This window comes from Phocoena sinus, chromosome 3, assembly GCF_008692025.1.
Source record: "Phocoena sinus isolate mPhoSin1 chromosome 3, mPhoSin1.pri, whole genome shotgun sequence".
In the NCBI taxonomy this organism is placed as follows: domain Eukaryota; kingdom Metazoa; phylum Chordata; class Mammalia; order Artiodactyla; family Phocoenidae; genus Phocoena; species Phocoena sinus.
In genome coordinates this window covers 55,826,086-55,852,846 of record NC_045765.1, presented here as the reverse complement: position 1 = coordinate 55,852,846, position 26,761 = coordinate 55,826,086, and the positions used below count along the sequence as shown (strand labels likewise).

The 26,761-nt window shown below is 42.9% G+C and overlaps 1 protein-coding gene across 6 annotated transcripts in view; it reads right to left on the bottom strand.

Annotated features, from left to right (window-relative positions):
• SIL1 (SIL1 nucleotide exchange factor) overlaps positions 1 to 26,761 on the bottom strand; it is a 291,152-nt gene that overhangs the window by 224,531 nt on the left and 39,860 nt on the right. The window contains exon 1 of one of the 6 annotated variants that reach the window (XM_032627596.1): positions 18,301 to 18,507. The exons of 4 other annotated variants lie outside the window; for them this stretch is intronic. The gene's annotated coding sequence lies outside the window, so the exon portion shown is untranslated. Of the gene's footprint in view, positions 1 to 18,300; positions 18,508 to 26,761 lie in introns of those variants that run through there. One more of the 6 variants, XM_032627599.1, reaches the window with a different exon arrangement.

Below are 26,761 nucleotides of genomic sequence, written 5' to 3'. Positions count from 1 at the left end.
TTCACCTCTATAAAATGGGGATGTTGTAAGGATCAGATAAAACAATGTATCCAAAAGCCCTTTAAAAACAGTAAAATGTTGAACGTACTTTAGTCCTGATTGTCATTCTAAGACCCCTAAGTGAGAAGCCCTAAAACACTTCTGGGGACCAGAGAAGCAAGGCTGCCACCTCTGAGAGGCAATCTACAGTGACTGGGTCTAGGTGTTTACAGAGAAACCCATGCTTCAGGACTAAAGAGAGAACAGAGAATTTGAAGAGATCAAACTTAGGCGTGCTCAAGTACATTAAAAAAAATAACAATATACGTACATGGTTCAAATTAAAGAAAGCACACAAAGGTATACAATGAAAAGTCAGTCTCCCTCCTCTCCTGTTCTCCAGCCACACAGGGGGTCTCACCAGAGACGACCACTCTTTTCAGTTTCTCATGTATTCTTCCAGATATTCCAATTAGCTAGTTTCTACTGCAGATGAGGATACCACTGGTGGCAACACTTTCAGACCCACAAGTAATACCAAGCAGTAAGCACTGCCATGGGCCCTTAGAGACTATGAAAAGAACAGGACAGCCAAAAGAAAGATAATGCCCTCCAAGAGGCTCCATAGAGGTACAGATTTCCTTCTGGCTATTATACTGCTTTGCCCCTTGGCTGACCACATTTAGGCAGTGATTTTGTACAATATATTTCCCTTTCGGTTGTGCTTGCTCATCCAGAACCCCTTCTCAGAGAAGCCATTAACAGGAATGGTCTCTGGGACTTCACACTGTACCAGCCTGACCACCAGGCTCTTAGAAGTCGACAGAAGCAAGAACAACCAACAAACCTGCCTCAGCCGAGGCTGGGCAAAAAGAGCAAAAATCACGCATGTCCCCAGGACACCATCTTTCTGGGGACAGAATACAAGGGAGGATGAAGCCCAGACCGTGCATGGTCTCTGCAGGACTCAGCTCAAGAAACTAAGTCACTACCCACAGAAAGTCACAAGATGCTCTCTACCCAAGCTAGACTTTCACCAAAACTCCCTCAAAAGCTTTCAGGTTATGCCCTCCCCTCCCTTTCTTCTTCCACAAGGAACTTAAATGTGTGAAATTTCAGCCTCTACCCAAAGGTCACAAATGGATAGTGTACAGGTCAAATCTATACCACAGATGTGCTTTGGTAGTCCTTGCGGATTTCACATTAAAATCTGGATTTCTAGCTTCTCTTGTAACATGAGATGAGAAGGCCACTAAAGCCACACTCGCCCATGGCAATAATGGGCTGAGTAGCAGCTGTCCCCCATTGAGCTCATAAGCGCTCCGGTTTGACACAGCCCAACATTCCCTGCTGCCTCACACTGTTTCTGACCCGGCCCTGGAACATCTTTGAGTTGGAGACCCTTGGTCAATGAGTGACAAAGAAGGCTGATGAACTGGTAGGCAGAGGAATTGACCAAATGGCTGGATTCCTGGATTCAAAAGCATGTATTAAACACCCTCTATGTGCCAGGAATTATGCTGGGGGCTGGATACACAAAGAAGAAGAATGAGGGATGCAGTTTCTGCCCTCCGAGAATTTCTAATCAAGTTGGGAAGATAAGACTTACTCTAAAGAATCAGACTGTTTCACACAAAGGGCTCTGGGAGTTGAGTGTGCCAGACTCACTGTGATTAGGGACCAAGGAATATTTCAGGGAAGAATTGAGATTTGAACATAACTGTTAATCATTTCTCAGGCATTCATGTATTCATTCATTCAACAAGCATTTATGGTGTCCATGTTACACTCAGCATTATGCTGGAGACAAAATAAAGCATGCCCATGTCCATGAGATCCTCATACAATAAGAGACAAAGCAATGAACAGGGTAAAGTATGCTGAATTCTATAATCAAAGTGTTGCTATGGGGATACAGATGAGTAGGTATCAGGCAAGACTGACTGAAGAAGGTGGATCTGCAGCATAAAGTAGGAAACTAAGCAGAGAGTACTCTGGACAAAAGAACTGGCAGAGACGCAAACACGCGGAATGATTACAGGACCACATGGATCAGTTTACCAGGAGCAAAGGGTATTGGTAACGGTACAGGATATAATTAAAGTGGTAGGACAGGGATACACCGTGATAAGCATGAACACCAGGACAACTAATACATACGGAATTTATTTAGCAGCCAGTAAGTGCCACTGAAAGCTTCTAAACATGAGTGTTCTCCAATCTGCACTGTATTTAGGAAGACCCTAATGGGCAGTGGTACACAATGTCCTGGAGGAAGCCTAAGGAAAAGACAGGAGGAGGCTCCTATAAAAACTCAGGTACAGTTCCAGGAAACAGAGGAAGCAGTAAGACTAGACGAGAAAGATAGTGCAGAGGCTTGTCCCAAATTTTAAGACAATGGCATTTCTTTGAAAACAATCTTTAATTTCTGGGGTTTGTTACCTATTCAGACTGGTCTTGCCCCCAAATAATGAGGGTTTACCCTATTTGCTTCATTCAGAGAAGTAAGGCACAGGCTATAGTTATGATGCTCAGGATTTTTAAAACCCCAGCTTGAAATCAATATAATGGGGGGCAGTAACTTCAGGGGCTTTTTCCCCACTCCCACCCCCATTGCTACACTGAACCAGTTGCAAATCTCACAGGAAAAGAGCCAACTTGAGCACAAAATCCGGGTCAGTGTATTTGACTATGCCCCTCTGACCTTGCACAAGGCCAGAAATGGGCATACAAATCAGAAGAAAGCTGTGACAGAAGTCAAAGTCCCCTTAATGAGCTAATGGCTTCATGTCTGGCTGAAAAGCAGAAGGCAAGAGACAAGAACACATTGCCTCAGAGGGCTGGAGGCAGACTCTGGACCAGCCAGCCCTGCTCCATTAAAATCACCATGTCAGACACTGCACAGGAAACGGAGTCCCCTGACTGGGGCAGCCAGTTAGAGAGAGCCTCAAAAAGGTGAGAACTAAGCCGAGTAAGGAAAGAGATGGCAGAGAAGCTGCAAACTTCCTTGCTGTTCAAAACTTTTAGTTATTTAGCATGAGCATGATCAGTGTGATTGATAGGAATAATAAGCCAACCAACAAACACAATGATGCGATGGTTAAGATCACACACTTGCCCAGTCAGCATAACTTACCCTCTAACCAGGTCAGGAACTGGAAATTGCTGTTGCTGTCATTATTGATAATAATATATAGAGCACTTATACTGTGCCAGAGGATGCACTTTCTGCAATTCTCAATTCAGTTACAAAAGTAGCTATTACTATTCCCATTCTACAGATTATAAAATCAAGGCTTGGAGAAAATAAGTAATTTGTTCACAATCTGAAATCTAATAAGTAAATAGCAGAGTAAGAAACCAAGCGAGCTGACCCATGAGTGGGTTTTTTTTTCAACTGAAGTATAGTTGATTTATAATGTTGTGTTAGTTTCAGTACGTATATATTTATTCTTTTTCAGATTCTTTTCCATTATAGGTTGTTCGTTTGTTTGTTTTGGCCTCACCACACGGCAGGCAGGATCTTAGTTCCCCAACCAGGGATCAAACCCGTGCCCCCTGCAGTGGAAGCATGGAGTCTTAACCACTGGACCACCAGGGCAGTCTCTCCATTATAGGTTATTATGAGATACTGAATATAGTTCCCTGTGCTATACAGTAGGTCCTTGTTGTTCATCTGTTTTATATATAGTATGTGTACCTGTTAATCCCAAACTCCTAACTTATCCCTCCCGGCCCCTTTCCCCTCCTGTAACCATACATTTGTTTTCTATGTCTGTGAGTCTGTCTGTCTTGTAAATAGGTTCACTTGTATCATTTATTTTAGATTCCACATATAGGTGATATCATATGATATTTGTCTTTCTCTGACTTACTTCACTTAGTATGATCATCTCTAGGTCCATCCATGTTGCTGCAAATGACATTATTTCATTCTTTTTTATGGCTGATTAATATTCCATTGTATATATATACATACATACATATATATATATATATATATATATAAAACACATCTACTTTATCCATTTATCTGTGTTGGGACACTTTGGTTGCTTCCATGTCTTGGCTATTGTAAACAGTGCTGCTACAAACATTGGACCCCTGAGTGGTTTTAAACCACCTGACATACCATTTATTCCTTCACTTTCTTTTTCTTTTAGAAATGTTTTAAAGGTTTGCTTGGATCACAAAATAAGGTCCACTGGTTCACTGGCTCCATTCTTCACAGAACACACAGCAGTCTGGCCTGGGAACTACTTCACTGCTTCTACAACAAGTGGAAACTTCAAATCTATTTCCTTTGGGATAAGAGCAAAAGGAAACACACTTCAACATAAATAGGAGAAAAATCAGGGCTTCCCTGGTGGCACAGTGGTTGAGAATATGCCTGCCAATGCAGGGGACATGGGTTCAAGCCCTGGACCAGGAGGATCCCACATGCTGCAGAGCAGTGAAGCCCGTGCGCCACAACTACTGAAGCCCACACGCCTAGGGCCTGTGCTCCACCCCAGGAGAGAAGCCACCGCAATGAGCAGCACGCGTACCGGAGCAGGGGGTGGCCCCCTGCTCACCACAGCTGGAAGGAGCCCATACACAGCAACAAAGACCCAACGCAGCCAAAAATAAATAAATTTTTTTTAAAAATCAGCATGACAGCCAAAAACCTCACTGGTGAGAGTTGTAAGATAATAAACAAGGCAGTCAGTGGAGGCAGGGCCTTCTCCCTCCCTAGAGATTTTTAACTGCAATAATATCTTGCATCTTTACAAGGCTCTAAATAATTCTAGCAACATCTATGGCCATCTTCTGTGAGCTCTCTGGCTTGAGTCTTGGCTCTGCCACTAATACACTGGTGGCCCTAAAAAAAGTATATGGCCCATTTCACTTCTCTGGGGCTCCTTTTATCAGTAAAATAGGAACCAATGGAAAGCAAAATTGAAGCCCTGGGTGGCGACAGAACTAGAAGGGTACCTCCTCTTTACTCACCCAAGGAACCACAAACAGCCATCCCTTGGATCTGAACAAGACTCAGTCCTGATGTTTGTAATGAACTTGATATAAAGACCCCCTAGGATGATCTCTTCTAGCACAGAAATACCGTGAATTTAGACTTTAGCAGCTGGGCCCAGGGGTGGAGATTTTGCTTCACGAATATAATCAAATTCAACCCTCATGAGTACGAGATGCAGAGGGTCACAAAATCAACCTTAAAATCCTTCTTAAGGAGCTGGCCTTTTATGCTTCCAATGTCTACTACTCACTGGATTCAAAGCATGACCAATCAATGTTTTCTGTATTGACTGTCCTACTTTATGTTTCTTCCACTGAACTAAAGCCTGCTAGTTTTCTACAGTTTGGTCAGACAGATGCCCTCCTTGGGAGACTCATAGAAATGAGAGGCATAAGCATGAAACTATTCACAAATGTAAAGAGACATCCATTTAAAAGTCCACTAGCATCAGCCTTCCTCACCAGACCTTTGGGATGCATCTCTCATTCTTCTTCCCATTTCTAGAACTCCTCTCTCTCACAAGACAGAAAGGGCAGGCAACTTGCAGAAAGGGAAGTGGCAAGACATGGATCAATTCATTGACTGCTGTACGTTTCTCTACCTGTGATGATAATAAGTGGTAATTAAAAGGCATAATCAAGAATACTTTCAGTCAAGCACTCCCTCTGGCAAGAGCACCAGAATCACAACTAACTGCTGAACAATCATTGACAGGATGACACCGGAACTCACCAAATAAGATACCCCATATCCAAAGACAAAGGAGAAGCCACAATGAGACGGTAGGAGGGGCACAATCACAATAAAATCAAATCTCGTAACTGTTGGGTGGGTGATTCACAGACTGGAGAACACTTATATGACAGAAGTCCACCCACAGGAGTGAAGGTTCTGAGCCCCACGTCAGGCTTCCCAACCTGTGGGTCCAGAAATGGAAGGAGGAATTCCTAGAGAATCAGACTTTGAAGGCTAGCAGGATTTGACTGCAGGACTTCAACAGGACTGAGGGAAACAGAGACTCCACTCTTAGAGGGTAAACAAAAGGTAGTGTGCACATCAGGACGCAGGGGAAGAAGCAGTGACCCCAGGGTAGACTGAACCAGACCTACCTGCTAGTGTTAGAGGGTCTCCGGCAGAGGCAAGGGGTGGCTGTGGCTCACCATGAGGACAAGGACACTGGCAGCAGAAGTTCTGGGAAGTACTCCTTGGTGCGAGCCCTCCCACAGTCCGCCATTAGCCCAACCAAAGAGCCGGGTAGGATCCAGTGTTGGGTTGCCTCAGGCCAAACAACCAACAGGGAGGGGACCCAGCTCCACCCATCAGCAGACAAGCAGATTAAAGTTTTACTCAGCTCTGCCCACCAGAGTACCAGCCAGCTCTACCCACCAGAGCACCAGCCAGCTCTACCCACCACCAGTCCCTCCCATCAGGAAACTTGCATGAGCTTCTTAGATAGCCTCATCCACCAGAGGGCAGACAGCAGAAGCAAGAACTACAACCCTGCAGCCTGTGGAACAAAAACCACATTCACAGAAAGACAGACAAATGAAAAGGCAGAGGACTATGTACCAGATGAAGGAACAAGATAAAACTCCAGAAAAACAACTAAATGAAGTGGAGATAGGCAACCTTCCAGAAAAAGAATTCAGAATAATGATAGTGAAGATGATCCAGGACCTCGGAAAAAGAATGGAGGCAAAGACTGAGAAGAGGCAAGAAATGTTTAACAAAGACCTAGAAGAATTAAAGAAGAAACAAACAGAGATGAACAATACAATAACTGAAATGAAAAATACATTAGAAGGAATCAACAGCAGAATAACTAAGGCAGAAGAACGGATAAGTGACATGGAAGACAGAATGGTGGAATTCACTGCCGCGGAACAAGATTAAAAAAAATAATTATGAAAAGAAATGAAGACACACTAAGAGACCTCTGGGACAACAATAAACGCACCAACATTCGCATTACAGAGGTCCCAGAAGGAGAAGAGAGAGAAAGGACCCGAGAAAATATTTGAAGAGATTATAGTCGAAAACTTCCCTAACATGGGAAAGGAAATAGCCACCCAAGTCCAGGAAGCACAAAGAGTCCCACGCAGGGTAAACCCAAGGAGAAACATGCCAAGACACATAGTAATCAAACTGACAAAAATTAAAAACAAAGAAAAATTATTGAAAGCAACAAGGGAAAAACGACAAATAACATACAAGGGAACTCCCATAAGGTTAACAGCTGATTTCTCAGCAGAAACTCTACAAGCCAGAGGGAGTGGCATGATATATTGAAAGCTATGAAAGGAAAGAACCTACAACCAAGATTACTCTACCTGGCAAGGATGTCATTCAGATTCCATGGAGAAATCAAAAGTTTTACAGACAAGCAAAAGCTAAGAGAATTCAACACCACCAAACCAGCTCTACAACAAATGCTAAAGGAACTTCTCTAAGTGGGAAACACAAGAGAAGAAAAGGACCTACAAAAACAAACCCAAAACAATTAAGAAAATGGTCATAGGAACATACATATCGATAATTACCTTAAACGCGAATGGATTCAATGCTCCAACCAAAAGACACAGGCTTGCTAAATGGATACAAAAGGAAGACCCATATATACGCTGTCTACAAGAGACCCACTTCAGACCTAGGGACACATACAGACTGAAAGTGAGGGGATGGAAAAAGATATTTCACGCAAATGGAAATCAAAGGAGAGCAATACTCATGCCAGATAAAACAGACTTTAAAATAAAAAATGTTACAAGAGACAAGGAAGGACACTACATAATGACCAAGGGATCAATCCAAGAAGATATAACAATTATAAATATACATGCACCCAACATAGGAGGACCTCAATACATAAGGCAACTGCTAACAGCTATAAAAGGGGAAATCGAGAGTAACACAATAATAGTGAGGGACTTTAACACCTCACTTACACCAATGGACAGATCATCCAAACAGAAAATAAGTAAGGAAACGCAAGCTTTAAATGACACAATAGACCAGATAGATTTTTTTTTTTAATTCCTGATTAGCAATTCTTTCTTTCTTTTCTTTCTTTCTTTCGTTCTTTTCTTTCCTCCCTCCCTCCCTCCCTCTCTCTCTCTTTATGGATGCATTGTGTCATCATTTATTTACAGGAAGCCCCAACCAGATAGATTTAATTGATATTTATAGGACATTCCATCCAAAAACAGCAGATAAGGGCTTCCCTGGTGGTGCAGTGGTTAAGAGTCCGCCTGCCAATGCAGGGGACATGGGTTCGAGCCCTGGTCCAGGAAGATCCCACATGCTGTGGAGCAACTAAGCCCATTGCCACAACTTTGACCCTGCACTCTGGAGCCCATGAGCCACAACTACTGAGCCCACGTGCCACAACTACTGAAGCCTGTGTGCCTAGAGCTCGTGTTCCACAACAAGAGAAGACATCGCAATGAGAAGCCCACACACCACAACGAAGAGTAGCCCCGGCTCACTACAACCAGAGAAAGCCCTCGTGCAGCAACAAAGACCCAGAGCAGCCAAAAATAAAATAAATAAATGAATAAATTTATTAAAATAAACAGCAGATTACACATTCTTCTCAAGAGTACACGGAAATTCTCCAGGACAGATCACAGGTCACAAATCAAGCCTCAGTAAATTTAAGAAAACTGAAATCATATCAAGCACATTTTCTGACCACAACACTATGGGACTAGAAATCAATTACAGGGGAAAAGACATAAAAAACACAAACACAAGGAGGGTAAACAATACATTACTAAATAACCAACAGATCACTGAAGAAATCAAAGAGGAAATCAAAAAATACCTAGAGACAAATTACAACAAAAAAACGATGATCCAAAACCTATGGGATGCAGCAAAAGCAGTTCTAAGAGGGAAGTTTATAGCAATACAAGCCTACCTCAAGAAACAAGAAAAATCTCAAATAAACAATCTAACCTTACACCTAAAGGAACTAGAGAAAGAAGAACAAACAAAACCCAAAGTTAGCAAAAGGAAAGAAATCATAAAGATCAGAGCAGAAATAAATGAAATAGACAAAGAAAACAATAGCAAAGATCAATAAAACTAAAAGCTGGTTCTTTGAGAAGATAAACAAAATTGATAAACCATTAGCCAGACTCATCAAGAAAAACAGAGAGAGGACTCAAATCAATAAAATTTGAAATGAAAAAGGAGAAGTTACAACAGACACCACAGAAATACAAAGCATCCTAAGAGACTACTACAAGCAACTCTATGCCAATAAAATGGACAACCTGGAAGAAATGGACAAATTCTTAGAAAGGCATAACCTTCCAAGACTGAACCAGGAAGAAATAAAAAATACGAACAGACCAATCACAAGTAATGAAATTGAAACTGTGACTAAAAATCTTCCAACAAACAAAAGTCCAGGACCAGATGGCTTCACAGGCGAATTCTATCAAACATTTAAAGAGCTAACACCCATCCTTCTCAAACTCTTCCAAAATATATAAGAGGGAGGAACACTCCCAAACTCATTCTATGAGGTCACCATCACCATGATACCAAAACCAGACAAAGATACTACAAAAAAAGAAAATTACAGACCAATATCACTGATGAATATAGATGCTAAAATCCTCAACAAAATACTAGCAAACAGTATCCAACAACACATTAAAAGGATCATACACCATGATCAAGTGGGATTTATCGCAGGAATGCAAGGATTCTTCAATATATGCAAATTAATCAATGTGATACACCATATTAACAAATTGAAGAATAAAAATCATATGATCATCTCAACGGATGCAGAAAAAGCTTTTGACAAAATTCAACACCCATTTATGATTAAAAACTCGCCAGAAAGTGGGCATAGAGGGAACCTACCTCAACATAATAAAGGCCATATACGAAAAGACCACAGCAAACATCATTCTCAATGGTGAAAAACTGAAAGCATTTCCTCTAACAAGACAAGGATGTCCACTCTCGCCACTATCATTCAACATAGTCCTCGAAGTCCTAGCCACGGCAATCAGAGAAGAAAAAGAAATAAAAGGAATCCAAGTCAGAAAAGAAGAAGTAAAACTGACACTGTTTGCAGATGACATGATACTATACATAGAGAATCCTAAAGATGCCACCAGAAAACTACTAGAGCTAATCAATGAATTTGGTAAAGTTGCAGGATACAAAATTAATGCACAGAAATCTCTTGCATTCCTATACACTAATGATGAAAAATATGAAAGAGAAATTAAGAAAACACTCCCATTTACCATTGCAAAAAAAGAATAAAATACCTAGGAATAAACCTACCTAGGGAGACAAAAGACCTGTATGCAGAAAACTATAAGACACTGATGAAAGAAATTAAAGATGACACAAACAGATGGAGAGATATACCATGTTCTTGGATTAGAAGAATCAATATTGTGAAAATGACTATACTACCCAAAGCAATCTACAGATTCAATGCAATCCCTATCAAATTACCAATGGCATTTTTTACAGAACTAGAACAAAAAAATCTTAAAATTTGTATGGAGACACAAAAGACCCAGACTAGCCAAAGCAGTCTTGAGGGAAAAAAAACAGAGCTGCAGGAATGAGACTCCCTGACTTCAGACTATACTAGAGAGCTACAGTAATCAAGACAGTATGGTACTGGCACAATAACAGAAATATAGATCAATGGAATAGGATAGAAATCCCAGAGATAAACCCAAGCACCTATGGTCAACTAATCTATGACAAAGGAGGCAAGGATATACAATGGAGAAAAGACAGTCTCTTCAATAAGTGGTGCTGGGAAAACTGGACAGTTAGATGTAAAAGAATGAAATTAAAACACTCCTGAACACCATATACAAAAATAAACTCAAAATGGGTTAAAGACCTAAATGTAAGATCAGACATGATAAAACTCTTAGAGTAAAACATAAGAAGAACACTCTTTGACATAAATCACAGCAAGATCTCTTTTGATCCACCTCCTAGAGTAATGGAAATAAAAATAAACAAATTGGACCTAATGAAACTTAAAAGCTTTTGCAAAGCAAAGGAAACTACAAACAAGACGAAAAGACAGCCCTCAGTATGGGAGAAAATATTTGCAAACGAATCAACGGACAAAGGATTAATCTCCAAAATATATAAACAGCTCATGCAGCTCAATATTAAAAAACAAACAACCCAATCAAAAAATGGGCAGAAGACCTAAATAGACATTTCTCCAAGGAAGACATACAGATGGCCAAGAAGCACATGAAAAGCTGCTCAACATCACTAATAATTAGAGAAATGCAAATCAAAACTACAATGAGGTATCACCTCACACCAGTTAGAATGGGCATCATCAGAAAATCTACAAACAAGAAATGCTGGAGAGGGTGTGGAGAAAAGGGAACCCCCTTGCACTGCTGGTGGGAATGTAAACTGATACAGCCACTATGGAGAACAGTATGGAGGTTCCTTAAAAAACTAAATATAGAACTACCATATGACCCAGCAATCCCACTACTGAGCATATACCCAGAGAAAACCATAATTCAAAAAGACACATGCACCCCAATGTTCACTGCAGCACTATTTACAATAGCCAGGTCATGGAAGCAACCTAAATGCCCATCAACAGACGAATGGATTAAGAAGATGTGGTACATATATACAATGGAATATTACTCAGCCATAAAGAAGGAATGAAATTGGGTCATTTGTAGAGACGTGGATGGATCTAGAGACTGTCATACAGAGTGAAGTAAGTCATAAAGGGAAAAACAAATATCGTATGTTAATGTATATGTGTGGAACCTAGAAAAATGGTACAGATGAACTGGTTTGCAGGGCAGAAATAGAGACACAGATGTAGAGAATAAACGTATGGACACCAAGGGGGGAACGTGGCGTGGGGGTGGTGGGATGAATTGGGAGATTGGGATTGACATATATACAGTAATATGTATAAAATGGATAACTAATAAGAACCTGCTATATAAAAAAATAAAATTAAAAAAATTAAAAAAAAAAGAATGCTTTCAGTCTAGACAGCCAGCAAGCAGACCTCATAAACATACCCCTTCCCATTTCTGTGTAGATATGACATGTGACATGGGCTAAACATCGGACACTACCCAAAGGCTCCAATTTCTAGACCAGGAACACCTGGGCTCAGCTGTGAGCAAGGCCAAGGAGGCACCGGAGAAGCAAATGTAAAGAATAAATTCAATTCCTGCCTCTTTGGAGAAGTCCAAGTAAAAATATCCCTCCTACCTCCACCCATATTCCATTTCTTTCCGAATCTCTTATCATTAGGCTTTGAGGCAGACAGTATAGAATAACTTCAGAAAGGGACAAACAACTTCTGCTCTGAATTATTAAGAACATCAACAAGCAAAGAAATAAACATCATTCTTACTAATCCTCATGATTACAAACATCTAATGGCCAATGAGTTTACTGGGCCTGCTACACCCATTTGTTTATACCCTGTACATAACATGCTCAGTGATTAGAAACAGCTCTGCTGGTTGGAAAATGGAACTAGTAAGGACAAATCCACAGCTCTGACCCTCCTAAAAGCCAGCTAGCTCCAATCTTTGCATGACAGCCATTAGCTAGAGCCAGCCATCTCATAAGAGGCCCAAACAGAAGAGGGTAACAAAGGCACTATCCCTAAGGCATCTACAACATGTAAGACGTTACTCAGTGATCTCTTCAACAGCAGGAACTCTCTTTTCACAACATTTTCCATTGGGCTTGGCACCTAGTAGGGCCTTGAGAAAATAAGTTGAATGGCTGATTATCCTGCTGATGATTGCAGACTCCTGAGGAGTGGGGATGGGCAGCAGAGTCAACAAAAATAGCTCTAGAATCAGAACTGGATTTAAAGACTGACTACACCAAACTTTTTGACCTTGACCAAATCACTTAACCTCACTAAGCTTCAGTTACTTCATCTGTAAAATGGGGATAATACCAACTATCTTACAAGGTTGATGTGAGGACTGAATGAGATAATATTCTCCTGCTTTCACTAGTTTGGTGTTTGAGGTGTTGAAAAAGCTTATCGTAACAGCTAGAATTTCTAGATAGAAAACAAGCCTTGATGACTGTATTAGTGAGACAATATAGGATAAGAGCATGCATTCTCAATGAGGGCAAAATCACCCCCAAAGGGGTGAAAACTGATTCTTGGGGAAGAAAAAATCTTAGATATTACAACAGTTTGTGGCCCTCCAAAGAGCCACAGTACATAAACAGATACACAGTACATCTGTGGTATTAAAATTCCACTGACTGGAGGCAGGGGGGCAATTAGGGAAAAAAATGTCTCAAAAGGTGCTAATGAAAAAAGGTTGAGAAACACTTGATTAGATGTCCAAAGGGACAACCCAGTTTCCTCAAGAACCTCATCATACTGGCACCTAATCTTGCACTTCCGGCCTCCAGAACTGTGGAAAATAAGTGTTATTTAAACCACCCAATCTATGGTATCCTGTTATAGCAACCCATAATTGACTAAGTCACTTCTCAATGCCTCAAATAGTGCCTAGGACACTATTAGGAGAATGAAAGCAGACATGGCCAGCCAACATAACCACACCCTTGTGTATCAGTCTGGGCTAAACATAGTTCAGTTGTTCCTGGATTCTCACTATCTCCAAGGTAGAAAATTGCACAAGTGAGGATGTTTACAGGTTTACACAAGTTTACAGGTGTAAACTCTTCACAAATCAGGAAAATTCTGACAGGTTCTTCACATGTGTCCTGAGCAGCCTGACTCTTTTATGAGGTTTTCATCCCAAAGACAAACTCAATTACTGCTGAAGCTAGTAATCTGGGGTTACCAGCCCCTGGTGACAGCCCCACCTGAACAGGCTATCCTCCTCCCCTACTCAGCAGTAAAACCCTTGGTGAAAGTAAATAAAGAAAAGAAAAGGGCAGGATATTCCTTCCTTATAATTAAAATAAGAAGCTCTATGTTATGGAAGACTAAGGCTTTCAGCTTAAAGCCAACTCAGAGAAGGATAAAGCATTCATCCTTGCTCAGAAAGAGAAAAGATTAGCTCCACAAGGACAGGTCTCCAAATTGACACCAAATCCAGGCATTAGAGATTCCTGTGCTACAGAGCGTGATCTAAGCACCAGCTGAGGCCCCAGAGAAAAATCCCCAGCAATCCACAACCAAGGGGCTGGCATTGTAAGAATGTTCAGATTAGCTCTCCTGAAAAGAGGCTTACTCCAAGAAACTGGCAGATGGCCTCCACAGCACAGCTTCACTCAGGAAAGGATAGAAAATGAATGAAAAATAGAACTACCATACAGCCCAGCAATCCCACTACTGGGCATATACCCTGAGAAAACCATAATTCAAAAAGAGTCATGTGGGCTTCCCTGGTGGCACAGTGGTTGAGAGTCCGCCTGCCGATGCAGGGGACATGGGTTCGTGCCCCGGTCCGGGAAGATCCCACATGCCGTGGAGCAGCTGAGCCCGTGAGCCATGGCCCCTGAACCTGCGCGTCCAGAGCCTGCGCTCCGCAACGGGAGAGGCCACAACAGTGAGAGGCCTGTGTACCGCAAAAAAAAAAAAAGAGTCATGTACCATAATGTTCATTGCAGCTCTATTTACAATAGCCAGGACATGGAAGCAACCTAAGTGTCCATCAACAGATGAATGGATAAAGAAGATGTGGCACATACATACAATGGAATGTTACTCAGCCATAAAAAGAAACAAAATTGAGTTATCTGTAGTGAGGTGGATGGACCCAGAGTCTGTCATAAAGAGTGAAGTCAGAAAGAGAAAAACAAACACCGAATTGGGAGACTGGGATTGACATGTATACACTGATGTGTATAAAATGGATGACTAATAAGAACCTGCTGTATAAAAAAATAAATAAAATTCAAAAAAAAAACCCTATCATGAGTACCATTAACTGAGACCACTCCCTGGCTCTACATTTCCTAAACTATAAAACAGGTTTAAGAATATCTACACCCCATAAAAAGAAAAAAGAAAAGAAAAGAAAAGAGAATACCATATGCTAACTCATATATGGAATCTTAAAAAAAAAAATGGTTCTGAAGAACCTAGGGGCAGGACAGGAAGAAAGACGGAGACATACAGAATGGACTTGAGGACATGAGGAAGGGTAAGCTGGGACGAAGTGAGAGAGTGGCATGGACATATATACACTACCAAATGTAAAACAGCTAGTGGGAAACAGCCGCATAGCACAGGGAGATCAGCTCTATGCTCTGTGACCACCTAGATGGGTGGGATAGGGAGGGTGGGAGGGAGACGCAAGAGGGAGGGGATATGGGGATATAGGTAAACATATAACTGATTCACTTTGTTATACAGCAGAAACTAACACAATATTGTAAAATAAAGCAATTATACTCCAATAAAGATGTTAAAAAAATGAATGAAGAAAAAGACAGGAGGCAGGATGAGAAGGTCTGAGCATGAATCCACAAACATAAATGAAATAACAATTAGAAGGCATCCACCTATATGGAAAAAGGCACAACTTTCCTTTACAAACGCTCCTGTCTTTTTGAATATTCTCATTTATAGCAAATCTTCATTCTTTGAGGGTGAAAACAGTTATTGCATTCCTATGTCCCAAGAGCTTTCATATTACTACCTCATTTAACCACTCTTTAAAATATTATTCCCATTTTTATCCATTGGAAAAACCAACCCTACGAGGTGAAAGAACCTGTCCAAGGTCATATGGCTAATAAGAAATAGATTCAGAATCAAAACTCATGTTCAGGGGCTTGTCTGGTGGCGCAGTGGTTGAGAATCCACCTGCCAATGCAGGGGACACGGGTTCGAGCCCCAGTTCAAGAAGATCCCACATGCCATGGAGCAACTAAGCCCGTGCACCACAACTACTGAGCCTGCGCTCTAGAGCCCACACACCACAATTACTGAGCCTGGGCGCCACAATTACTGAAGCCAACGCGCCTAGAGCCCATGCTCCACAACGAGAAGCCACCACCACAGTGAGAAGCCCGTACACTGCAACGAAGAGTAGCCCCCACTCGCCGCAACTAGAGAAAGCCGGCGCGCAGCAACGAAGACCCAATGCAGCCATAAATAAATAAAATTTTTTTAAAACTCATGTTCAGGGAATTCCCTGGCAGTCCAGTGGTTAGGACTCTGCCCTTTCACTGCCGAAGGCCTGGATGCAATCCCTGGTAGGGGAACTAAGAGCCCACAAGCCACGCCATGTGGCCAAAAAAAAAAAAAAACTCATGTTCACCACTAGGTCCACTTCAAATGAACTGTTAATTCATCTGAAGTCAAGGGACAGGACTGCTTACCCATGCCATTTGGGGTTTAAAAAAAAAAAAGTATGGTATCATGTATTAATGAAACTGATCTCTCATATGGTTCAAAAATGTCTCTGTCAGAGTTGGATTTTCAAAACTACTTTGTTCAAAGGCCATATCAAAAAAAAAGTTTTTTTTATATGGGAATTCCCTGGCAGTCCAGTGTTTAAGACTCCACTTCCAATGCAGGGGACACAGGTTCGATCCCTGGTCAGGAAACTAAAATCCCATATGCCGGGTGGTGCGGCCAAAAAAAAAAAAACAAAAAACAAAGGCCATATCACTTAAGTGATGCCACCCACAACCCCGGCCACTTGTACCTACACATACCATTCTAAAGGAGAACAAGACTCATTGAGAATTAAGTTCTGGCATGTTCATTTCAAACCCTTTTTTTTAACTTTCAGTTTCACTTCATTATCCTTTTCTCCTGTCAATGAAACACACCAGGGCTCAAAATTGGCCTCTGCAGAGAATAGCTGGTATTCAAAGACAGCAGGAAAGGTGAAGAAAGCAGGAATCAGAGGGCAAGGCAATTTCTCATTCCTGAGCTACCACATCCCCACTAACATACTCCCCATTCCCATCGTCTGTAAAATGGGAGCAATAAGTCTCTTCTGTTGCCAATTTCATCAGAACAGCACATGTATTAATTAGCTGATAAAATTCACCAAACACTCAAAAGAAAGGTAAAAATAAATCTGGTGTGGCAACACCTTTAAAACCCAAGGTCCATGTTCTCAACTGAAGCCACAGACCAAGTCCTGATCCATTTTGAACAAACATCAATCCTAATATCCTCATGTCCTGACTCCCATCAAAATCCTATCCAATCTCCAAATCTGGCTAGTTTTATCATAAAAGAAAAGAGCTTGGGTAGGTTGGGAGCTAAAAACACACACAGATACAAAACACATCTTTCCCACTGTCAAAACAAACACTGTGTTTATAAAAATCAATTTCTTCTCTTAGCAAACACGTAGGATTCATTCCTTACCTGCCTACCTAGTTTGGGTTTAATCTAACCCCCTCAATCCCCCAAAGCAGTCTGCCTTTTTGTTTTGTTTTATTTAGGCCAGAAAGCCAGCTGGACCTGAATCGAGGCTAAGCATTTAAAAGTATCAGAAAATTGATCTTACATATGAATCATATTTTTTAAATTATTATTATTTTTTAAGGCATCAAACAGCCCTCTAGCTCCTTTAGTGCAAAGAAAACCCCCACTGGCCTCTTAGGTGCTGGGCATTTCCTGACTCCTTGTTTTTCCCACATGGGGCTCATATTTCAAATGATTTTCTTCTGCCTTCTTTGGCAGAGAATTTCAAAGCGAGGATTTCTGGACCACCTAAATCAGAACCACCTGGGAAGGATTGCAGGTGCCCATGCCCCACTTTACCCGAAATTCCTGTAAGTAAAATCCAGGGATATGCACAACCTTCTGGGTGATCTGAAACACACCCAAGTCTCTAACCCCTACTTTAAAGGCAAGTATTTCATCTACCAGGGCAAAGGATAACACAAGACAGGAGTGGAAATACGACGCGGGTAGGGCTCAATTCCACATGGTGAAGAGACACCAGAATGTCAACACTGGAGCAGCTGGACAAATGCAGAAACTGAGGCCGGGAAAAGGGAACAGGGAAGGGAACTAAAACAGATGCGAAGCCAAAAGCCCATCTCGGAGGCCCACTGCCTCATCTCCTGGCCTTTAAACAGGGTTACGGGAGACGTTTTGAGAGGGAAAAGTAGGGAAGGCAGCCTTGGGCTGAGAGGCCAGGTCTGAGGAAACCAGTGAAGAGCTCAGAGCCCCCTGGTACGTCCCGCTTCGCAGACACTGCAGGGGGGCGATATGCAGGGACCCCACAGCAGTACTGGGAAGGCGCCGGGGCCTCTGGCAGGAGGAGACCCGGGCAGCGCCCTGAGCCCCAAGCCCAGGCCCAGGGCCGGGCAGCCCTCACCGCCCCTACCTTCGGCTTCCCGCCCGGCAGCCGAGGGGCAGACACAACCCCCACAATTCCAGGCGGCCGCAGCGGCAACCAGCTCCCTGTACGCAGACGCAGCGGCCACCGTCAGAAGCCGTGAGCGCGCGGCTATTATGTCACTCGCCTCCACGCCCAACTGCCGTCTTCCGGACAGCGTACGACCGCCTCACTCCCTTTCCCGCACTCGGAGTTGTCAGCCCCACCCCTCCCGGCTTCTGTTAAGTCCCGCCCCCTAGCGTGTATCTGAGCAAACCTCCTGGAACTTATTTATCCCAGTATTCCTCCGCCAGCGTGAGGTACCCGCGGGCCTAGTTTTGCTCCTAAACCAGAGCTTAACTTCTTTCTAGCGGAAGGATCATCAGAAAGAAGTCAGAGGTGGGCCTTCCCTAGTGGTCCAGGGGTTAAGACTCCGGGCTTCCACTGCAGGGTACGTGGGTTCGATTCCTGGTTGAAGAACTAAGATTCCCACAAGCCGCATAGTGTGGCCAAAAAGAAACCTAGAGGTGGTAGGGAGTAAAAAATCAAACTGGTGTGACTCAGTTGGGATAAAGCAGTAAGAAGTCTGAAGCAATAAACAGTCCTTAGAAAATTTATGCAGAATAGGGCACCAGCAAGTCACCTACTTTATATACTTATGTAATGTGTGAATTGAAAACGACTAATTATTTTAAAAATAAAAGTCACCATCAGCTCTAATTCCGTTCTACCACTGAATATCTTATTTATATATGCCAGGTGTTGTGTATACATTATATTTACTTCTTATAACTTCTTTTTTTTTTTTTTTTGGCTGCATTGGATCTTTGTTGCTGAACGCGGGCTTTCTCTAGCTGCAGCGAGTGGGGGCTACTCTTCGTTGCAGTGCACAGGCTTCTCGTTGCGATGGCTTCTCTCATTGTGGAGCATGGACTTTAGGCGTGCAGCCTTCAGTAGTTGTGGCTCACGGGCTCTAGGGCGCAGGCTCAGTTGTTGTGGCGCACGGGCTTAGTTGCTCTGCGGCATGTGGGATCTTCCTGGACCAGGGCTCGAACCTGTGTCCCCTGCATTGGCAGGTGGATTCTTAACCACTGTGCCACCAGGGAAGCCCCTCATAACTTCTTAAGATCAGAGCTGTCACCCCCATTTTATAGATGGGGAAGCTGTGGCTCAAAGAGGTTGAAAGACTTATACAAGTTCATACAGTCTGAAAGTGCTAAAACTGGGAATTTAAGTCAGAGAAAGGATAATCTAAACAATAAGAGCAAACAATCAACCTATCTGTTTAGTTCCTTTCCCTTTTCCATGTATCATGTGAGCTTCTAGCAGTTAATCTACTTTCTTGATTATGTTTACTTCAACCAGATGGATGATTGACTTCACAGCCATGAACAAACTTTGGTTAGTAGCCTGGGAAGAGAGAACAAGCCCCTAGGCTTCAGTGAGTAGTGCCACTTTATTAGAAAAACCTACATAAGATACTTCCCTGGGACTGGGTGGGAAAGGACAGGGAACAGCTCACTTTTCCCATGGAACACCCAGGAGGCTGGTGAGAATAGCTGGGCCCAGGAATAATTCTAGTTTGTGTCACTGCCTAGTACCATGAGGACAGATAATAAATGTTCAACAAGTATTTACTGCATCAGTGGTACATTGCATAGTGAACATATAAATTACAACTGAGCCTGACACAAGTTATAAAAAAGATATTAATAAAGTACTACAAGAGTAAGATGCTTAAAAATAGAATAACTCAAATCTCAGAATTCATACTTAAACGCATGAGCCAAGAGAAGAGTCCAGCTGGACACAGAGCTGCCAACACTCACAGGAGCCTGGCTTCCTTCTTGGGACAGATCTAACCAGCTCAAATATGTGCAGAAGGAAAATTCTGTGTCCCCCCAATCCCCAAACCTCTAAAAGCCCTGACTGAGAACCCCTTCCCAGGGGAACTAGCTCCAAGCTCAAGCCTATTGAGCTGCTAAAATCAGAGTGCAGGGCTGGGCCTAAGCAGATTGCCTCTACTCTTGTGGCCCCCAAACAAGGAGGACCACTGTAAAGGTGGAAAGTTTGAAATCCAAGGATCAGATTGGGTGGTGGGATTACGTTGGTCTCTTCTCTGTTTCCCTGTATTACTCTTGGAATTGAGCGGAAATAGTTTTAAGTTTCCTTTTCAATAAGTAAACAACAACTAAAAAGCCTTCTGTCCCTTACAACTCTGTTGGAGAGCTTCCAAGTTCCCTCTTTCACTCCCCAGAAGAGCAAAACCTTGGAAAGGTAAAAAGCCTGGGGAACCACCTTCAACCTTGCCACCATCAATTAAAGGAAACCACAGCAGCACCCACCCCCAGAGCCCTGGCTAGGCAGAGGGCTATGATCGATCTGGCCTACCTCTGGCCTACCTCAACAAGCAAAATGTGTGAATAGATCATTTCTCCTCTGATCAAACTTTCCCAATTAATCTCCGACAAGCCTGATACCCAGTTGTGTGAAAGCATTCCTGACATCAGGAATTGGCTCCCTGCTCTCTCTGGATGGCCCTAGAATGTTGAGTGTGGGGAGCCGGAGCCCTAGCTCTCTGTCTCACCACCCCATTGTCCTGCCCCCTCCTCTGTGTGTACCCCCCAATCCCAGCTCTCACCATACACTTTATTTTTTTTTATTTAATTAATTTATTTATTTGGTTGCAGCAGGTCTTAGTTGCAGCAGGTGGGCTCCTTAGCTGTGGCATACAAACTCTTAGTTGCGACGTGCATGTGGGATCTAGTTCCCTGGCCAGGGATCGAACCCGGGCCCCCTGCATTGGGAGCATGGAGAGTCTTAACTGCTGCACCACCAGGGAAGTCCCTCACCATACACTTTAAATCCTGCTGCCAGGAATCACTTCTGAACTCCAGACATTTTATTTACTTGAACATGAGTACTGTGCTACATGCGGTGAGGATACATCTCTGATACTATCCCACCTGTTCTTACCCTTAAAGAGCTCAGAGTCAGATGAGAGACACAGAAATGTAAACAGATCAAATCAACACAGTCCAGCAAGGGCCATAAAACAGAAATTTTAACAAAGAGCTATAAGTTCACACTTCTGTCTATCTTTCCAGATCCCTTATGTGAATAAAACTTTTTCACATTCATCATCTTGTTTGCTTCAGACAGCCCTATGAGGCAGATGGGGCCAATTTTTATCCCCATTTTACAAATAAAAGAAAAACTCTTCTCTCTGGACTCTTCAGAGCTATGCTGTCCAGCACAGTAGCCAATAGCCACATGCAGTATTTAGATTTAAATTAATTAAAATTAAATAAAATTTTAAGCTCAGTTCCTTAGTCACACCAGTCACATTTCAAGTGCTCAAGAGCTAATGTGGCTAATGTCTACCATATTGGACAGTGCAGATTATGAAACATTTCCATCACCGCTAAAAGCTCTGTTAGAAACAGTGCTTTAGAGGTCCTGAGAGGCTGAGAGTCAGTACAAGGGCAGGACTGTGAAGCTAGAGAGAGCTCTCTGGGTTCCCAGAAAAGCTAAATCAAGCTGCCAACATGGAAGAAGCAAGAAGCTGAGAGCAAGAAGCTCAGGGGAGGAGCTTCCCTGGTGGCGCAGTGGTTGAGAGTCCACCTGCCGATGCCGGGGACACAGGTTCGTGCCCCGGTCCGGGAAGATCCCACATGCCGCGGAGCGGCTGGGCCCGTGAGCCATGGCTGCTGAGCCTGCGCGTTCGGAGCCTGTGCTCCGCAACGGGAGAGACCACAACAGTGACAGGCCCGCATACCGAAAGAAAAAAAAAAAATTCAAAGGGTTCTCACCAAACAGCTCCCACTGAGGCCAAAGCTAAACCCCAAGAACCATGATTCTGTCTCCAGAAACACCTTCAACCACACACCTACTCATGTACACAGACATTTGACACAAATGTACTGCCTATGGGCACCCACAAAGGCACTGAATCACAGGAACACACACACAGAGCAGACAGCTACAGCCACATAACAAAGCATCCACAGTCATTTATTTAGCAATTTGGGCAGGGCTTGGCAGGGAAGAATAGACTCTGCTCTATGCACCGTCCACTGGCGTGGCTCAACTAAGGCATGGTTCTCACTCACATGGCTGGCAGTTGCCGCTGGCTGGCAGTTGGGACCTCAGCTGGGGCTGTCAGCCAAGACACTGACAAGTGGCCTCTCCCAGGATCTGCTTGGCCTCCTCACAACTTAGTGGCTGGTTTCCAAGAATGAGCATCCCAAGAGAACCAAGCATTAAGGTGCATGGTATTTTTACGATCTAGCCTCAGAAGTCATGTGGCATTATTTCTGCCGTACTCTATTGGTTGAACCCTTCTCTCCTCTGACATTGTCCCTAATAAAGGTCCCCAAGCACCAAAGCTTTGGGAGATCACATGTGGAGAATAAGGCTTGCCATGTGGCACGTCACAGGACGTTGGATCATCAAATCCAATATCGTTGTCAGCAGAGAGCCTAGAATTGGGGTTGTAGACCAGTGTACGAACAGGCTTTGAAATTGGACAGACGTTTTAAGTCCTGACTGCCCCTCACTAGCTAAGCAAGTTGTTTTAACTTTAAGCAATGTTAGAGGTGTGTTTCCTTATTTGTAAAAAGGAGATAATATTAGTACTCACCTCAGTAATTGTTATGGAGATTAAATGGGATAATATATATAAAGTTTTCAGCCCGGTGCCTGGCACAGTGTGCTGAATAGTTCTTAGCTATTACTATTCTTTTCCATGCCTGTTGGCTACACAGATGTTGTGCTAGAAGCTGGGCAAAGTTAAATCACACACATATACACATGTGGGTACTTACAGACTCACACAGGGGATCCGGCTTTATATCCCTACTTATATTCTAAGTAATTATCCCACTCTCAGACATACACATATTACACACATATTATACATCATGCCCAGACTCTATAGGAGCTTTTGCAGAAAGGTTGGAAGAGGTATTACTAAGGCAGACAAATCCTCCTTCCAGTCAAAAATGAGACACAAAAAAACGAAAGGTATGGCAGTGTCTCTGGAACAGAGGGTTTCAAGGGGGTTCTTCTGGGGAAAAGAATACTGCATTTTCTGAGCTGGGTTAGAGTGACAAGTTGAATGTGGTTTTTCGCAGCAGTGTCTTTATTAGTCCATATGTTGGAGCACACAACAGACCAGCTCAGGTGTCAAGGGGCTGGTCACATGCAACTAATCATTCTTATCTGTTTACCTAGTGTGGCTTCCCATTTCCCCACAGCCTCTGCAGAGATGCCCAGGGTGGGAGGCATTGGCACCAAGATCATTATGGAATTATGAAACCCATCGAACCATCATTAGAGCCACTGTGGGGAAATAAATCTTCCCTGGCTAGAACTGGACTGCACAGCCATGGGAACGCTCCTAATGTGTGTTCCTCAGGAACTAGCAGGGGTAAGAGCTGAAGAGTGGGGTAAGGTTAAGGGGTCCTTCTCCAGGGCTGGGGATCTAGGGGCTCTGGCCTTGTCCACTCCTCATCCTGGGGAACAATGATAATAATGACAACCTAATGTTAAACAGAACTTTACAGTTTATATCACTTTCTTGCATTCATTATACCATTTAATTCTCATAGGAATCCTGTGAGATGCAGGATACATTGTCCCTCATTAACCAAAAAGGAAACTGAAGTTCAAATACTCTGAGAGATGCGGCATGGTAGAGATGACCCATGGAACATGTGGAATGGAGCGCTTCTGAGAGTCCAGTTAGACCTCAGCTTTGATCTAGCTGCAAATCTAATATTTTCATATTACAAATAGGTCAGCTTTTATCTACCAGAGTATATCCATTAGTTAACAAATTTATTGAGTTCATAAGCCAGGTGGTATGCTAAGAGCTGGCAATATATGGTTAGTGAGCTGACTTAGTCCTCAAGTAAATTAAAGAAAGCCTCAACTTTTTTGCACTCCTGTCATTCAGAGGTGGGTTATATTTCCCCTCCCTTTGAATCTGGGTTGGCCTGTGACTGCTTTGACCAATGGAGTACAGAAGAAGTGACACTCTTCAATTATAAGCCCCATCTTTCAGAGTTTCCATTTTGGTTTTTTGGATACCTGAGCCACTCTTTCATAAGTCCAATTACTCTGAGGGAGGGACAGTATGGAAAGGGGCCCAGCTGAGCCCAGGCTTCCAGCTGACTTGCCAAGGTACCAGACATGTGAGTGAAGCCTTCTTGGACCCTCTAGACCAGACCAATTTCTAGCTGAGTGCCGATGAGCGGTGCCAGTCAATATCACATAGAGCAGAAGAATCATCCAACCAAACCCTTCCTGAAGTCCTGTTGCACAAAATCATGAGATGTAACAGAATGGTTGTTTTGGCAAACTTCTTCTATAAAGGGCCAGATAGTAAATACTTTAGGCTTTGTGGGCCACGTACCAACTCTGTCACATATTGTTCTTGTTTAGGGGGTTTCTTTTACAACCCCTTAAAAATGTGAAAAAAAGTTCTTAGTTTTTCAGTTATATAAAAACAGGTGTGGTGCAGTGGTTAAGAATCCACCTGCCAATGCAGAGGACACGGGTTCGAGCCCTGGTCCAGGATGATCCCACATGCCGCAAAGCAACTAAGCCCACAACTCGGTAGTTGTGCACCACAACTACTGAGCCTGCACTCTAGAGCCTGTGAGCCGCAACTACTGAAGCCCGTGTGCCACAACTACTGAAGCCCACGTGCCTAGAGCCCGTGCTCCGCAACAAGAGAAGCCACCGCAATGAGAAGCCTGCGCACCGCAACAAAGAGTAGTAGCCCTCACTCGCCGCAACTAGAGAAAGCCCACGCAGCAACGAAGACCCAGTGCAGCCAAAAATTAATTAATTAATTAATTAATTTAAAAACAACAACAACCAAAAAAACAGGTGGTAGGCTGGATCTGGCACATGGGTCCTACTATGCCAACCTCTGCTTTAGGCCACTAAGGTTTGGGATAGTTTGTTACCTAGAAATAGCTAGCCAGAACAGTCCCTTCCTTCATGAAGCTAGAAGACTGCGAGGAAGACAACATAAAACTAAAAAACAATTACTAGTTAATCAGATTGCTACATATGCTCTAAATGCCATGGGACTTTAACAACACTGATGGCTCCAGGAAAGGACTCCCCCAAAAGGTAACATTTAGACTGAGACTTGAAGGATGACTATAAGTTTGCAGGTGAAAAGAAGCAAAGAAGCATATGGTGGGCCCACCATTTTGGTTCAGTGTGGGACTCTCTGAAGGGCAATACTAGTTCCAGAGCTCTCTCTTGGATTGGTGAAGGACTTCTTCCTCCACCCAATCTTCTTCTGCCTCCTTCCTTTCATAGGTATTGTTCCCTATGAACATCTGGTACCCTGAACCCAGTCTCAGTTCCTGCCTCTGGAAAACCCAACCCATGACACTTGCTAAAACAAAAACGGAATTTATTGACTCACGTACGTGGAGAGTCTACAGGCAGAGTCCTGAGTGTCAAGCAGAGGTAGGTTTAGAGCTCCAACTAGGGTGACCAACATGGGACACAGGACTTTCAGTCCTAAAACCAGGAAGGTCACAGACAAACTCCAATGTATAACCAGGTCTTGATCTTTCCATGGCTTGGATCTACTATCACCTGGGTGGGATAATTCAGTCTCAGGCTCTACACAAAGCAAGACAGGTCAGCACGTTCAGACCCTGTATTCTCTCAAGTTGGAGACCTGCAAGAGGGAAACTAGTTTGCTACCCTTATAGCTCTAAATAATTGGATTGAGTCTTATTGGCTTGCATTGGCCTGCTTGAGTCATGTGCCCTTATTTTTTAAGTTTAGTGTTTTTTGTTTTGGGGGGGCAGTGTTTTGGCTTCACCACGCGGCATGAGGAACTTCCCCAACCAGGGATGGAACCTGCACTCCCAGCAATGGAAGGGCATAGTCTTAGCCACTGGACCACCAGGGAAGTCCCAAGTTTAGTTTTTTTTTAATTGACATAATTCAGTTACTAAAAATTCATCCTTTTAAAGTATGAAATTCAGTAGTTTTTAGCGTACTCACAATGTTGTACAATTATCACCACTATCTAATTCCAAAACATTTTCAGCACCTCAAAGAGAAACCGCAGACCCATTAGCAATCATCCCCATTCTCCCTTCCTCCAATCCCTGGCAGTCACTAGTGTACTTTCTGTCCCTGTAGCTTTGCCTATTCTGCATATTTCATATAAATGGAATCATATAACATATGGCCTGTCTTCTTTCACTCAGCACAATGTTTTCAAGTTTCATCCATGTTGTAGCATGAATTAGTACTTCATTCCTTTTTATGGCTGAATAATATTACCCTTGTATGAATATACCAACATTTTATTTATCCACTCATCACATTATGGACATTTGGGTTGTTTCCATTTTTCATTGTTATGAATAATGCTGCTATGAACATTCCTATACAAATTTTTATTTGAAGACCTGTTTTAAATTCC